The sequence below is a fragment of the Cydia pomonella genome, chromosome 15 (genome assembly GCF_033807575.1).
Source record: "Cydia pomonella isolate Wapato2018A chromosome 15, ilCydPomo1, whole genome shotgun sequence".
Classification (NCBI taxonomy): Eukaryota; Metazoa; Arthropoda; class Insecta; order Lepidoptera; family Tortricidae; genus Cydia; species Cydia pomonella.
In genome coordinates, this window is record NC_084717.1 from 9,530,523 (window position 1) to 9,546,040 (window position 15,518).

A 15,518-nucleotide genomic window follows, 5' to 3' on the forward strand; every position below is an offset into this window, starting at 1 on the left:
CGTTTTATTTGTATTTCTACCATTTCTCAGTACCATACATATTTAAGTTTAGTTAATAGGTATATATATGTTTTTTTTTTTATAAGTTATCGTAATTCTGCATACCTACGTTATTTAATATTTATTCGATATATGTTTTTTAAGTAACGATTTAAAGTGAGATATTGATTTTGTTTCTTTTATGGTTTTTGGCAGTTTATTGAATAACTGAGCACCTTCGCAAAGTATACTTTTTTTCCATAGTTGGTTCGCGACGGACGTACAATTAAGTCATCAGCATTTCGTAGTTTCATTTTTTGCACCTGATATTTTCGAGTAAATTTTAGCTGAGATAAGATGTTATTTTCAGTTATTTTTCGTACCAATATACAATTGTAATATATGTAGGTTTGAGTTACGTTTAAGATTTTTGTTTCGTTATATAGTGTTTTGGTTGGGGTTAAAAAGTCATAATGAAATAGTACTTTGATTAATTTGTTTTGTGCTATTTGAAGAGTCTCAAGATTGGTTTTGGCAGTAGTACCCCAGACTTCTATAAGATAGTCTATGTGCGGTTTTATGAGCGAGTTGTATATAGTGTGGCGAACTTGCGGTGGAAGAGTATTAGCAAAGTTACGCAGAGCACCAGTGAGAGATGTTAATTTTGATTTTACTTTGTCGATGTGTGGTTTCCAGGTCAAGTTCTTATCGAGTATTAATCCTAAGTATTTTTCACTATCTACTTTTGTGATGATTTGATTATTTATTGTTAGTGGTTGAAAATCGTTAATTGTCTTATTTTTTGCTACGAATATGATGTAATTTGTTTTGTTTACATTGATGATTAACAAGTTACATTGAAACCAAGTGTTTAGCACGTTTAAATCGTTTTGCGCATCTTTAATAACATCGTTTATTGTATCTCCAAAATAAAACAGACTAGTATCGTCTGCATAGAGTGTGATGTCACCTTTCAGATCAATTTCTTTTACGTTGTTAATGTAAATAAGAAATAGTAGAGGTCCTAGTATTTATTGACCCTCTTATGTATATGTTTGTCCCATTTTCATAGGATAATAGTACCAGGCCCCAATATGTTTAAAAAATGATAATATAATAGGTAAAGGAACGCTTCAGAACGAAACGATATCAATTGATCTCCGATCCTCAAGGCAGGGTCATGACCCGCCCGCCACGTGCAAGTTAAGGCTCATTTACATCGGAGCTTGACTGGAACCAGTATTATACATTATTAAACCAAATGTCATATGATCCATTTATCCGTGCCTAGGTCGATCAAAACAAACCTAAAAGAAGTAAATACGTGCCATACAATTGTGATATCGATGGATCTTCGATCCTCGAGGCTAGGTCGTGACCCGTTCGCCAGGTGCGAGCTAAGGCTTGAACACACTGATGTCCGATTTGGCTGTTGCCTTACGAGTACAAAAAGGAGTATCTGCTAAACAAGCCTGAGTAAGCTAAGCCTTTTAACAAGCCGGCCGTTCAATTAAGATAACCAGTGATAATATAACGGGATGTGAGCAATAAAAGTAGTGATACATTGACTTTGTTTTGTGCAGATACACGATGTGCGATAATGGATATAAGTACTTATTATAATTTTCCGCGGAAGGGTCTCTGTGGTCAAATACCACCTACAGGTGGTGTTCTCAATTGGCGTCCATCTGATTTCACGTGCCCACCCCTATCAAGAGAATTTAATACGTGACAGATATCATGGTACAGTCAGCATCAATAGTAGCGGATGAAACAACGCGCCAAAAGTATCTGATATTCCGGAAAACTTTTCCAAATATAGATAAATCTCTAAAATTTACATTCAAAAGTATATCTATATTACCGTCTTAATTGTTTTACATATAGAACCACCACATTTTGTTAAGCTATTTCAGAATGGTAGATACTTTTGAAACCTTGTTTGATCCGCTACTTTTGATGCTGACTGTACAAGGATTAAGAAGGAAACTTTTATTGCAGAAATCTTCAAAAATCTCTATTTCATACTGGCTTATTTCTAAGAATGCTGTGAAATGTTTGTATGGGAATAATTTCAGACTGTCCAGTCTATTTTATTTATCTTGCGTACCTTCCTCTATACTATCAGTCATCCGAATGTTCTCGTATCTACAGTATTCAAAGCTACACACTCCTACCAGCCCACTTACCTCAGGGACAGTGAGGAAATTTACGACCTGGTGAAAGATCTAAACAAAAACAGGCTAGAGCTGGACCCGCCGTGGAGCGGGCCTTACATCGCGGAGACCACCCGACTTAGCGTTCCGCTCTAAGCTACCTCTTATTATTTTATTTTACGACCGGCGTGTGCTACTGAAGTTCAGATTACAGTATTCAAATTTATGAGATCTTATAGATGTTGAAGTTTTCGATCTGATATACAACCGGTACAATATTTGAATGATATGAATTATTGTGGATATTATGATGTAGGTACTAGTGACCTCATTGGATTGAATTCAATTGGTAGAAGACAGTTTTTGATTTCGATTCTATCCATAAGGGGAGACATTCTAGTTAAGAAAAAACGAAGATAATCAAAATACTTATGGCATAAGGTAAACCAATAATTTACCTATGAACAAAAATCCTGTCCGATATAAGATCATAGCCGAGAACGACCATTTACATAAAAGATTAGATAAGAGATAAAGGATCGTGACGATCACAAAATATGTATGAACATGTACAGAGAAAAACAACAAGAAAATTACAAGCATGCATCTAATTAAAAAATAAGTGTAGGTACGTATTGGTATTATTGATACTGGGATGGAATCGTTTTTCTTATTGCACTCCTGGTTCAATGCGTTTCATATATCATTAAGACTTGATATAAGAATAGGTATAGGCGAGAGTAAAGAAAAACATGAGTTTCTAAATATTTGCAATTAGATACCTAATCTACTACGCCTACGTGCCCCAGTAATTATCCAAACAACCTCCAGCCACAACTTAATTAACAACAAGCACATAAACCACATGCTTAGTATGGATTTATCGCAACTGTTATCCACCCATAATTTTACTTTAAATGAGTCTTATCGGCCTTTAGTGACCTTTCATTCACACTATAGCAGCGGGTAATTTCTGTGCAAATGTCTCAATTAACACAGAAAACCGTGATAAAGGCGACAGGGAATAAATTGGTACTAATTTGGTACGAAGATTTCGGACTACTCACGCTATACATTCAGGCTAATGGCTTACTTTGGCTCAGTGTATTACTGGCTAAGTATTTATCATTATTTTTGTTAGGGCCTCGTTTATTTTAAATGCCTTGATGTGTAGCAATGAGTATGGGTAACCATTCGTGAATGATATACTCATACATATAATTACCACTTACTTACCGCCCGATCTGAGGCATAGTAAATAAATAAACAAATATTTGAGGACAATCTTACACAGATCGACCTAGCGCCAAACTCAGCAAAGCTTGTAATAGGGAACATACTTGTATAGAAAACAACCGTGACTCAGGAACAAACATCCGTGTTCATCACACAATTTAATGCACTTACCGGGAATAAACGCGGGAAGTAAATGGGTCGCTAATGTACCATTGCTCAGTACTCAGTAATTTCTGTTTTCCTATTTTTTATACACCGTATTAACGAAAGACCTTGCTTGACGAAGACACAAACGTTACTATAACTCTTCATTAGGTAATAGCAGGTGATATACGACATTTTGAAGCTTTAGCTCAATACCCGTACATGCAAGACGGCACTCACTATTCAAATGTATCACTATAACAGAGCTCGCTAAAGATTGTGGTTAATCGTGTCTAGATATGTACTGAGAGAACATTCCTGAGCCCCGGGACATTCCTCTAAGTGTCTGTTAAAACAGTGGCTAGGAATATGAAATGATGAAATATTTAAATCGACACAAACCTTACACAGTTAATAACCTTCTCTGATGATCTAAAACCTAAATTAATCAATAAAATTAAACATATTACACCCTGGCGGATGCTGCCTCTGCGTGCGTCTCATGGCACGGGCAAGGGCAGCATCCGCTGGATGTACCTACCCCTTACATTTCATTAAAGTGTCGAAAGATTCTTCGCGTTCGTTTCATCTCCACGTGCGCCTCCCAAAGGTCCGGAACAACATTGTCCCGTGATTAAAGTTTTTATTTATTAAGTACAATTTTAACTGTTATTTTACTATAGAAATAAAATTATCTATTCATATTCTGAAACTAAAATAAAATAATTACTATGTTTTTTAAAATGTTATATTTCAACAATTGACGGAGAGTAATCAAGAAAACGCCGCCGCAACGCGTTTTTCAACGGACGCGTAGCTCCTTTCTGTCGTCTTAAATGTGTTTAGTTTTAAGTTTATGACGTTTTTATGTATGCTAATCCGTAAAGTATTTGTAATACGGGGCTTGTTGCCTGAATTAAAATTTTAACAAATAAAACTGATAATAAATTTTTAAATTCCCAAGCATTCCCTTATGTTGGGAATATAATAGACAACGTGACATCACTAAGCAACGCACACAACGCCCTCAAGTGCCCATTCTATGCGTCGCAACCATAATGGGCGCGGACAAATGGCGCTATTTATCGTAAAATCGACACTAAAAACAACGTTCCACGTCGTTTCGGCAAAACATGTTGTAAATTTTATACGCCATGGTCTCGATTAAATGAAGTTCGTAGCGGCGATTATCTATTAACCCAGAATCGATAGCAAATGAAAATTTGATGAGAGCTATAAAGAGATATTTAATATCATGTGAAGTTACAGAAACCACTTCTAATGGCTATTATTTATTTAGAACCCGTGGGGATCCCGTGGTGCAATTTATAACCGATAAAATTGTAAGTTTTAGATTTAAATAAGTTTTATCATTGCTGTTTGATACATTTCAATAGATCAGATAGATATCGATGTTTTCTATGGGATAGCCATTTTTTTCTTTGCTTTATCGGGTTTTTTTTATTATGACTAAACATTTAAAAAACACCCTTCGAATCGTGTGTAAATATATAATAAATATCTAGGAAACCGAGCTTTGCTCGGAAAACTTATAAAAACTCAGAAATGCGCGTTTTCCCTGAGATAAGACCTAGCTAGATCGATTTTTCGCCCCCGAAAACCTCCATATAGAGAGAAAATTTCATCGAAATCGTTAGAGCCGTTTCCAAGATCCCCGAAATATATATATAAATATACAAGAATTGCTCGTTTAAAGGTATAAGATTATATTAACTAAATACAGTCTTGATCAAATCGATTGTGTATTAGGCAGTTTGAAAAATGAAAACGTTAGTCTCTTTGTTTATTATTGGAAAAAATGTAAACATTTGAGCACAATCTCACGTGATGGTAAGTGCCGATGCAGTCTAGGATGGAACATGCTTACCTAAATGACGTTTGTTCACCACCGATTGTGAGAGTAAAAGAGAAAGATCCCCGCAATTTGCGAATTTCGGTTTTTGCGGTAGGCCCCCAGGCCCAACTACTCAAGCGCCGCAAATACTCATCTTTACTGCAAGATTATGAGTTTGCGGCGCTTGCAGTGGAGACAATGGGAGCTTGGTCGGCGGACATGAAAACCTTCATGGGGCTATCGGCACGGCTGGTCGACGCCTCGGGAGACCATAGGGCTGGCGCTCTCTCAGCGTATATCGCTGGCAATACAGAGAGGTATAACGCGGCCAGCGTTATGGGATCTATGCCGCAGGCGGAAGCTCTAGAATGGGTATTTTTTATAACTTATTTGTTTATTAATACCTATATCCGATAGTTTTAGTTTTATTTAATATTATTTTTTTTTGGCTAGTTTAAAACTAATAAGAGTTTCATTTTATTCACATGTGAGGCAAAGCAATCAGATGCAAATTTTGAGTTTACCTTATGTTAGCTGGTAGAATTTCTCTCGATTTAAAAAGATCTAAGTTATAGTGGACTGGGAGTAGATTTGCAGGAAGTGAATTCCACTCCTTACGCGATTTACGCGGTTTTATCATAATGTTTATCGGTTAACTGTTGTATCGTCAATTTGACTGCTCGATTGACTGACACAAAATGTGTCGATATTGACCGTAAAACTTAACCCATGCTGGCTTTTTACATATAATTTCAATTTCATTTGCATAATTATTTAAACAATTTTATGAAGCACTGTCGTTTGTGTTTAAATGTTTATATTTTACTAATTTCAAATGAGCTTCGACTGTAACGCTTATAACGAGAATCTGAACGAGTAATTCTGAATCGCTTTTAAATTGATGCTTTATTTTACGCGTACAAATTGTGAATTGCCGGGAAAGATCGTTATCACCCTATGAATTTTATGCATTTGATATTCATAGTTATAAGAAAATTATTAGATTTTTTTGACGGGAAAACGAAGTAAGCAGTTAAACCGGTTTTATTGATTTTTATTTAATTTATGCCTTATTTGAAACATTAAAGTGGCATACAAATTGTACGTTGTGAAAAAGATCATTATCACAATATAAATAAATTTTAAGATTAGGTATGCATTGCAATTTGATAAAAATATTAAAGCATGACTAGATCGTCGTCAGAGATGTTCAACCTTTGGCCTTGATGATTTGAATACTACTTCTACTACTACTACCTACTAATACTGATCGGGTAATGGGACCATGCGAAGTGCGTGGTGGAGGTTAGTAAAGCGATCCCAGCGCATAAGGTGGTAAAAATTAGAACTAACTGCGGATAGCGTCTTTAAGGCGCTCTTATAGACAGATTTTAGGTTTTTGAGGGGGTGAAGCAGACGAAGTGGTAAAGCAGGCAGGCGGGCGCCCCGCGCGCCGCGCTCGCAGCAAGCCTACGTCCTTATTCTGACGCCATCCGTATTCTGGTTTGTTAGTTCTGGGATCTTTTCCGGAAATTTATATTGATTATGATTTAAACTTAATGAAATTAAAAATTTGATAATTCTATATAATACTAGAGTATACCGCGGCAAATTGAGAACCTAGTAAAATGATACCAAATCGTTTTGTGTCGAAATAATATTACTTACTAATTCAGACAAAAGTTACAACTGTCTGCTTTAAATCATATATCGATACCTATTCAAAACTTAGTTGACCTTAAAAATGCAATAGAAGTCAATTTCGGGCAAGTAGTGAAAAAAGGAAGAATACTAGCAAAGCTAAGTAATTTGTGGAAGTGAACGTAAAAAGGTAGCATGTTTTTGCTGGTATTGAGATAACTGAAAACATAAGCCTAAGGTATGCACAAGCATATGTGTAGCTCCAAAAAGTAGATAAATTATGCTATCTTCTCAAAAAAGAACCAAGACTCTAACTGTAACGACTATTTCTATATTATTTTTAGAATTGACGACAATGAAGACGATTATAAATTTTAAATGCAAAAGTCGAGAAAACTGCTATTATTATTTATTATTTAAAGTTTATAATGGCAAAAATGCACTTATAATACTACTACTACTTCGAATTTATATAGTAATGAGTATAATTGACTGACTTTAATTAATGTCTAATAAAGAATCAGTCTGTTGCCTGTCTACTCTGTCTGTAATCAAATATTACAAGTATATTTGACCCACTGAGGTTTCAGATGAAGTTGAAAATCTGCATACATATGTAAGTAGGGTGACAATGAAATATTATGGTACCATCGAGCTGATCTGATGCATGAGAGAGGAGGTGGCCATAGGAACTCTGCGTCAAAATATCGCAACCAAATTGCGTTTGAGGTTGTTAGAATTGTCTCAATGAGTATTATTTTCCTTTGGAAAGAAGTACAGTTAAGACCTGTTCCGTAAAGTTAATTAACATACAAAACTTTCCGATGAACAAAATTATTTTATCGTCAACTATGTTATTTATCCCTTCAAGTGGTGGCCCACCACTCACGGGTCGATGCAATAGCCAGAAAGCTGTCGGCCAACAGAGCGTGGTTAGTGAGGTGTTGCCATATTTAGTGGCAAAATTAAAGGCTTTGAAGTATATTTACGCTCTTCTAGCGCCCAAAAGTAGCTAGCAAGTTAGACAAGGAAAACATACATACACACGCTTGTTAACGCTTGGTTGCTAAGGACCGTTCATCCGGGATCGAACGCCTAGGTCGAGTTCTGTCTTGATTTTTAAAGAGGTTATTTTGTAAATACACGGTACCCTCGAGGAAACGGAAAGATTTTAACAGTATATTCCGGATCGTATTTAGAGGCAAAAATGTCATATAAACTTTTTTAATTCGCCTAGTTTCAGAGTTAATACCAATTAAAAAAAATATTTTTCGTTGTGTTTTAGTGCATAACGCCTTTTTGATGGCTATGTCGCCAGTCGCCACTTTGGGACCTAGTCTAGACTACCTTCTTGACAGATATCAAAGTCACAAGGTACCATTTGAATAGACTAATTTTTACGTATAAAAAAATGTACCAATTTATATTAATCCATAAATTTTCCAAGAACATGAACTTAATATGTTTAAAAACATACAAAAAGTAAAAAAAAAAAACATGTGGCGAAATGCATAAACATTACAATAATTTAACAACAACAAGGACAACTTCAACAGAAGGACATGATGTCACGATCCTCAGCATTGAGGGACCAAGAAGAAGAAGACAATAATTTAATTGTTCTATTCGAATAGCGTATTTAGTGCTTATTCTAACGATATATGCTTCAATAATATGCTTCAATAATGTTACTTAGTGGCAAAAAATACGTTTCAGACACTGGTTATGTTGATTTGGGCATTCCTCAGGGGTCAGCAGCCGGTAATACACTGTTTTTATTATTTGTGAATGACCTATCCTCTGCCATCACAAATGGGCTATCTGTGTTATTTGCAGACGACACAACCGTTGTCCTGAGGGCAAAAACACATGCGCAGTTGGCCGAGGGAATACATGAGGCTTGTGACCAATTACAAACATGGTTTTCATCGAATGGCCTACTGTTAAATATAACGAAATCCAATGTGATGATATTCTCGGGTCGCAGCACCACAGTGCCTCCATGTATTAGTAACGGTCCAATGCCACTATGTAATGAAACAAAATTTCTGGGTTTCATACTTGACTCGAATCTTAACTGGAAGTGCCATGTCGATCTGCTTTGTAACAGGTTGAGTAGTTCTATCTTTGCATTAAAAAAATTACAACCTCTGATATCAAGGAAGTCACTTAAAGCCGTATATTTCTCGCACTTTCACTCCTTGATGTCATACGGTACACTGCTTTGGGGAAATTCCACAGATGCAAAGAGAGTATTAATTCTCCAAAAACGTGCGATCCGTTTACTAGCTGGAGTTAAACCAATGCACCATTGTAAGGAACTTTTTAAAAATAATGGTATAATGACGCATTATTCGTTATACATGTTTCAAGTTCTGATGTTCGTGAGAAAAAACTTCTCTATGTTCAAACGTGTCGAAGTCATGGGCAAACAAATCAGATCGACGGGAAGACTGCGAACAGTGCCGCGTCGCATGGCACTTTCATGTAAGAATCCGCGAGTAATAGGCCCAACTTATTACGAACGTCTACCCGCCGAATTAAGAACTGAAATATCTGACGAAGCATTTGAACGTCAATTGAGGAATTTTTTATTGGAAAACCCATTATATTCAGTGGATGAATACATGGAATTAAAATTATAATAACTGTTTAACATTATAGTTTATGTAAAATTGATTTAAGATGACATTTGTTCTAGAATATTATTATTACTGCTCTTAGTTTTAATGACGATCATTATGTGATATCTACTAAATATTTAGTTTGACATGTATTCCATTATTTCTTTTTAGTTTTCCTGTTTCTTTTGGTTCGTAGTTTTTAATTTGACGGTAATTTCGAATTTGTTTTTTTTTTTTGATAATTATTATTGATGTTTTATAATTATATGTTTGCATGCCAAATCATTGACGATCATAATGTAAATTCATATAGATTAACATAAGAATAATTTATACTGTAATTTATCATTATGAAAATAAATAAATCTAAATCTAAAATCTAAAATATATACTTTTATACATAGATAAGCTTAAATAGTTGAATTTGTAATATTCTCTAAATCCGCGCTGAACACCCGACGGGGCCCCGCCACGTGACTGCTGTTTACGTTTTGGCTTCTGCCACTTGAAGGGATATACTATAGGCCTTGACTAGTGATTCATTTCAAAATAAACTATTTTAATATATACATATTACACATAAGCACCCTAATGCAAAAATGACGAAAATATATTTTGCGAAACTTTCGATCGATTTTTCCACTTATATTTTGTATTGGCAGGAAAAATAGTAAAAGCATATCACAAAGACATAACAAGGTCCAAGGTTTTAAAGAAAAAGGTAAAATTGGCTGAGACCTGAAATTGACGGCAGAGTGTCATCGAAATTTATACTTGAAAAAAGAAATATAATGTCACCAGTTTTCATTTCATACAAAACAGAAATAGCATGGTATAAAAGTATTATACCAAACTTTTACAAAGGACTTTATGTTTAACATTATCAAAAATGGAATTTAGTGACATTCTTGAATTTACAGAATAATTAACCAGTGAAATAAAAATATTGGCGAGAGGTACAAATATATACGAACTTCCGAACCGAGTACTTGCAAAATTTTGAATGGAATTTGAAGGGTAAATATCACTCCTGCTCTCTCTCACCTTACAAAATAAAATAGTTGATAAATGTTGTAAATAAAGTCTTAAGTGTATACCATATGAAAGTTAATAAACCAGAAATACCAAACAAATTCAACACTTATAACATAAACTATTACAGCCATTTGAGCACTTCCACAAAAACGTGAACCTTTCACTAAGCACTATTTAAATCCAGTATATCTCCTGCATCCTGTATGTGTTAAAAATGAAGCTGTTCCAATATAATGACTTATATAAATTAAACAAGCGGATTAATTTTATTTGTTTACGTTTAAAAATAGGTATTCAATTTGATTATTACTGTAATAGCCATTTAAAATATTATTTTACCTAAATTGATAATTAAAAGTAGGTACCCCTCACGAAATAAGTACTACTGAATTGTATACTTAGCAGTGTTTTTTAAAATGTACATGTATTTTACCTTCCTCGTATTAAAAATGAAAAGTAGAGTGTTTAACTCGGGTGCAAGGCACCATTTCACATAATAATGCCGGATGATGCGTGTGTAAAACTTGTCAAAAAACATAATATGACGGACGGATGTCTGAAATGTCGCCGTATTTAGGAATCAAGTAGCTTAAACTTTAGTTTTTCTTCGTAAGTGTGATGAAAACATTGTGTGTATAACATATTTGTGTATTTATAGTGTGATTATCCATTTTATGTAACGTCCGCTAAACTAGCACAGGTCCGACGTTGACAGTGGTCACGGGCGTACTGGCGTACTGACGGTATTGCCGCGCAGGGTAACGTTTAGTAGACAAAATGTTGAATTCATAATTATGAATGAAAAATTTAACGCATCGATAAACTGACAAGCAAAATGTTAGAGTTACTTAAAAGCTATTGAATGAAGTAAATTTCATATTGATATTCATCATAGTACTTCTAAAATATCGAAATAAATACAGTTTTAAGCATATTTTCAAAGCAAAAATCTATCGAGAAAAAGATGAGCCATCGTGTTTCTGACAAGCATACGGCTAGTTCAAAGACTGAAGTTATACATACTAGAAAATAATCGATGAAATCCTTGTACAAGCCTGTAAATATCGGTTTAAAAATAGCGCATTTTACTATACACCGCGCCTTAACATTTCGTACTCAAAATGTAACTTTGATATACGATTTCTCCTGAAATATTCATTTAAATTGTATGGTGTAAGGGACCATCGTAATTTGTATGAAATGCTTAATATAACTAACGTATAATTTGATAATTGTTAATAATGTATCCAAAGTAATGTATGTAGCTTTGCAAATGCCACATATTACGTGATCTTTTTCTAGAAGTTAATAATGGGTATAGTAAGTTATCCTTAAAAGATAGACATTTAACATCACAGACTTTTTTGTAGACCTATGAGTGAAAAACAACCCCACCATACATTGTGTTGTTATAGCTCAAACGGATTAGACAGCGTTTTCGATTAAAGCTCCTAGCCAGCGTGATTTTTTCTGATAACATCGTTATATTTCAACCAATTTACACACCTATCCTACCTAGCTACCTACCTATTTACCTTAACAAGCTATATACCAAAGCCTTCCTCAAGAATCACTCTATTGATAAATGAAAGTCGTATGAAAATCCGTTCAGTAGTTTTTAGTTTTGGAGTAGTTTTATAAGATGTAGTGAATTGACGTTTTCCCCTAGACTTGCGGACGCTAGGTTGCGTGACAGTCGTGCACATAGCGAATACGTTAAAATTTTGGGAAAATAAATGACGGTTTTACCCGATAAATGTTGAAATGGAGTAGTTACGAGTATATAAATGACAATTGCAGGAGCCATGTTTAAAGTTAACTTAATAGTAAAAATAAATAATTACAAGTTTGTATTATTTATGTATATGTATATTTTCTTAAATACTGGTAAAAAAACACGTTTCAGTCTTATCTTACTAAGAGCTACCTTTTTTACGCACGCTCCGTAACCCCAGCATATAAAACCGAAATCAATCATGTTTAAGTAAGTACGCACGGTTTGTAGCAAATTGCGAGGCAAAGCGGCACAAAAATGGCCTAAAAGCGTCCAAATTTATGTCCAGGGCTCATCCAGAGCCATTAACACGTACTAGAGCTCTGCATAAAACATTAAAACGTCAGGACACCGCGCCTGCAGTATTATTTACGGAGCTCCTGCATTAACAATTTCCAAATTACTTTTATAGACTTATGTGCTTCAGGTGTGCGAGCAAAGGTTAAGGAAAATTTATAATGTTTTTTGTTTAAAATGTGTTTACGCATTTTATTGGTCTTTTTAAACATGAATAAATGTTTTAAGGTCTTAACTGTCCTAAGTCCCAGAATCATTTTTGCAGTTTTTAATTGCGAACCTTTGATTATTCCATTATAGTTCAAGATTCTATTTCATTTTGTCCTTTTAAAAGGACATCGGGACTTAAAAGGTAAATAACGCTTTATTGTTTTTATACAAAAAAATACAAGTTCTGTTTGTACAATAAAGCACTAGTGGCTCTGTGAGTTTTAGACCACGCAATAGCTTATAAAAATAAGTTCAAAAAACCAGAAAATCACAGTTAACTCAGTCTTAAGCGCCTAATCTAAAGACCTTTAAAGTCCTGTGTGCCAATTGTGGCTATTTTAAATATTCTGTAAAAAACTAAACGACAACGAATTGGTTAGGAAATGCGACCTGTTGAGAAGAACATCCGGACATACGAAAGCATTTTTTCCGAAGCTGAAACGAAGACTTTCGCTAACGCTCGGTTAAATATACTAAACCAACAATCTAGGGTACACACCATATTTTCACGTAACCGTTATATTACAACCAATTTATTTTCCAAATAACAGCGAACTTATTTACGTTGCCTTTAGCCTTAATAAAAGAAGTAAATGCAGAATAATATATTATTTCATTTACCCTTCAACAATGTATCAAGCGAAGACAAGGGTGCGAAAGGGCCAAGTCTCGAAATTAAAATAAACGTTGAACGATCGTTTAGAGCCTTCAGCCTGACCCTTACGTGAGGAAAGTATAGGTACACACACGATAACATAGGTACACAGAAAGTAGGTCACACTTATTTGTTTTTATGGTAAGCACTTTTTTTGGCGAAGCTTAACCTGAGTAACATACAATATCAACACAAGTACGTCAGATGATCTTTTTATTTAGATATACTCGTATTAGATGATATAATAGATATGAATTTTGTAGTAGGCACACATTTCATTCTGGCAAAATGAAAAAAATATTGGTGAGAACATTCATTATCTAATCTGTATTTATCTGCAGTATACTCGTATGTATTACATTAATTTAGCAAATTGAAGCTGGCCATACATATTAAAGTTCACAAGCAAACTTACATTAAACATGGCCTGACAGTGTTACCCTATAAAGATCCGTCAGATCATATTCAAGCCGATTTTAATGACTTTCAATTCGATCAACCTGCCCTCAGACTAATACGACAACCTAATTTTCATCTTAAAGGGGCACGGCTCACCGATTTTCTTCAAAAAATATCTAAATGTCAAACGCGAGTTGAATGCTGATTTTTCCTTCACCATTTTTGTATAAATTGAAAGCTCTTTTTGTCTTAAAAAATAGACCACCAAATACTTTTACGCGTAGAACGTACAATATTTTTGTAAGCGGTATTTAATCAACCCAAAAATCAAACCAGTTTGTGACACCTTTCAAATACAATAAAGGGTAGGTGGATATGGAATAAAAAGAGCTGAAAACATTTTACATTCACAATTCTGAATACGAGGAGGTAACGTAATAGTACCTACCAAATTTCCAGAATGAATTGGTTGCAATTCATTTTATATTAAATGATAACTTACGATACATATAAAAATTAATGTATGATTAATATGAATGTATGGAAAATTACAATGTAAAAGCCAGATTTTCAAATAGACACTTGCATTTTTTGTAAAAATGTTAAAACTAAATCAGTAAAACGAATGCCACTAAAAATATTATTTTCTACAGATTTTTCTGTTTTTTGTCATGATTTATTGTCACGTATGCATAAGTCATGGTCTCTGTTATTGGTATAAAAGTTCGATTAATTTGTTCTTGGTTCTTTTTTTAATAAAAAGAAATTCGAACCCCTTGTTTCACTGCAATCGCATGCAAAGCTATAATAACAAGAATAAGTTTTTGGCAAAAATTTCATTTTTGATACACGCTTTTCTCGCCGACTACTTTTCTTGTCACATGCAACTATTCATCGAGACAATTCTAACAGCCACAAACAATTATTTTGCGTTGTTTTATCACAGAGTTCCCTCCCGTGGCCACCTCCTGTCTCTCGTCATCAGATCAGCTCTATGTCATATAATATTGTATTGTCATCTGATTTAAATATATATGCAAAAAATTAGCTCAATAGGAAGTGAGTCAATTTAGTTTCCAAGATTTGATACACTAACGTACAAACATAATACTAACAGGGCAAGTTAAATAAAAGCTTGTAAAAATAAACTACATATAACAAGAAAAAGCTCAACATGTATGTACGATATGATGTGCAATATTTTTGCTCGCGGGAGTAATGCATAAGTATGCATACTACAGAAAATAATTAGGTAATCTCAACAAACACTAATTAATATATAACCCTACCCGTGTTAGATTACAGTATTACACGTAACAATATTTCCGCCTTAAAACTAAAATTCAGAAACCGCCAGCAAGCCCCCGAAACCGACCCCTACCAGTTTTCCTACCCCGTCCTTCGCACGTGCAAATCGGATTTGTCTAATTTATTGCTGTCTCGAAGCATTGTGAGATGCCACGGTTACTTAGCGCTCGACACCTTACTGTAAATAATAGGATCTCTAGGAAGG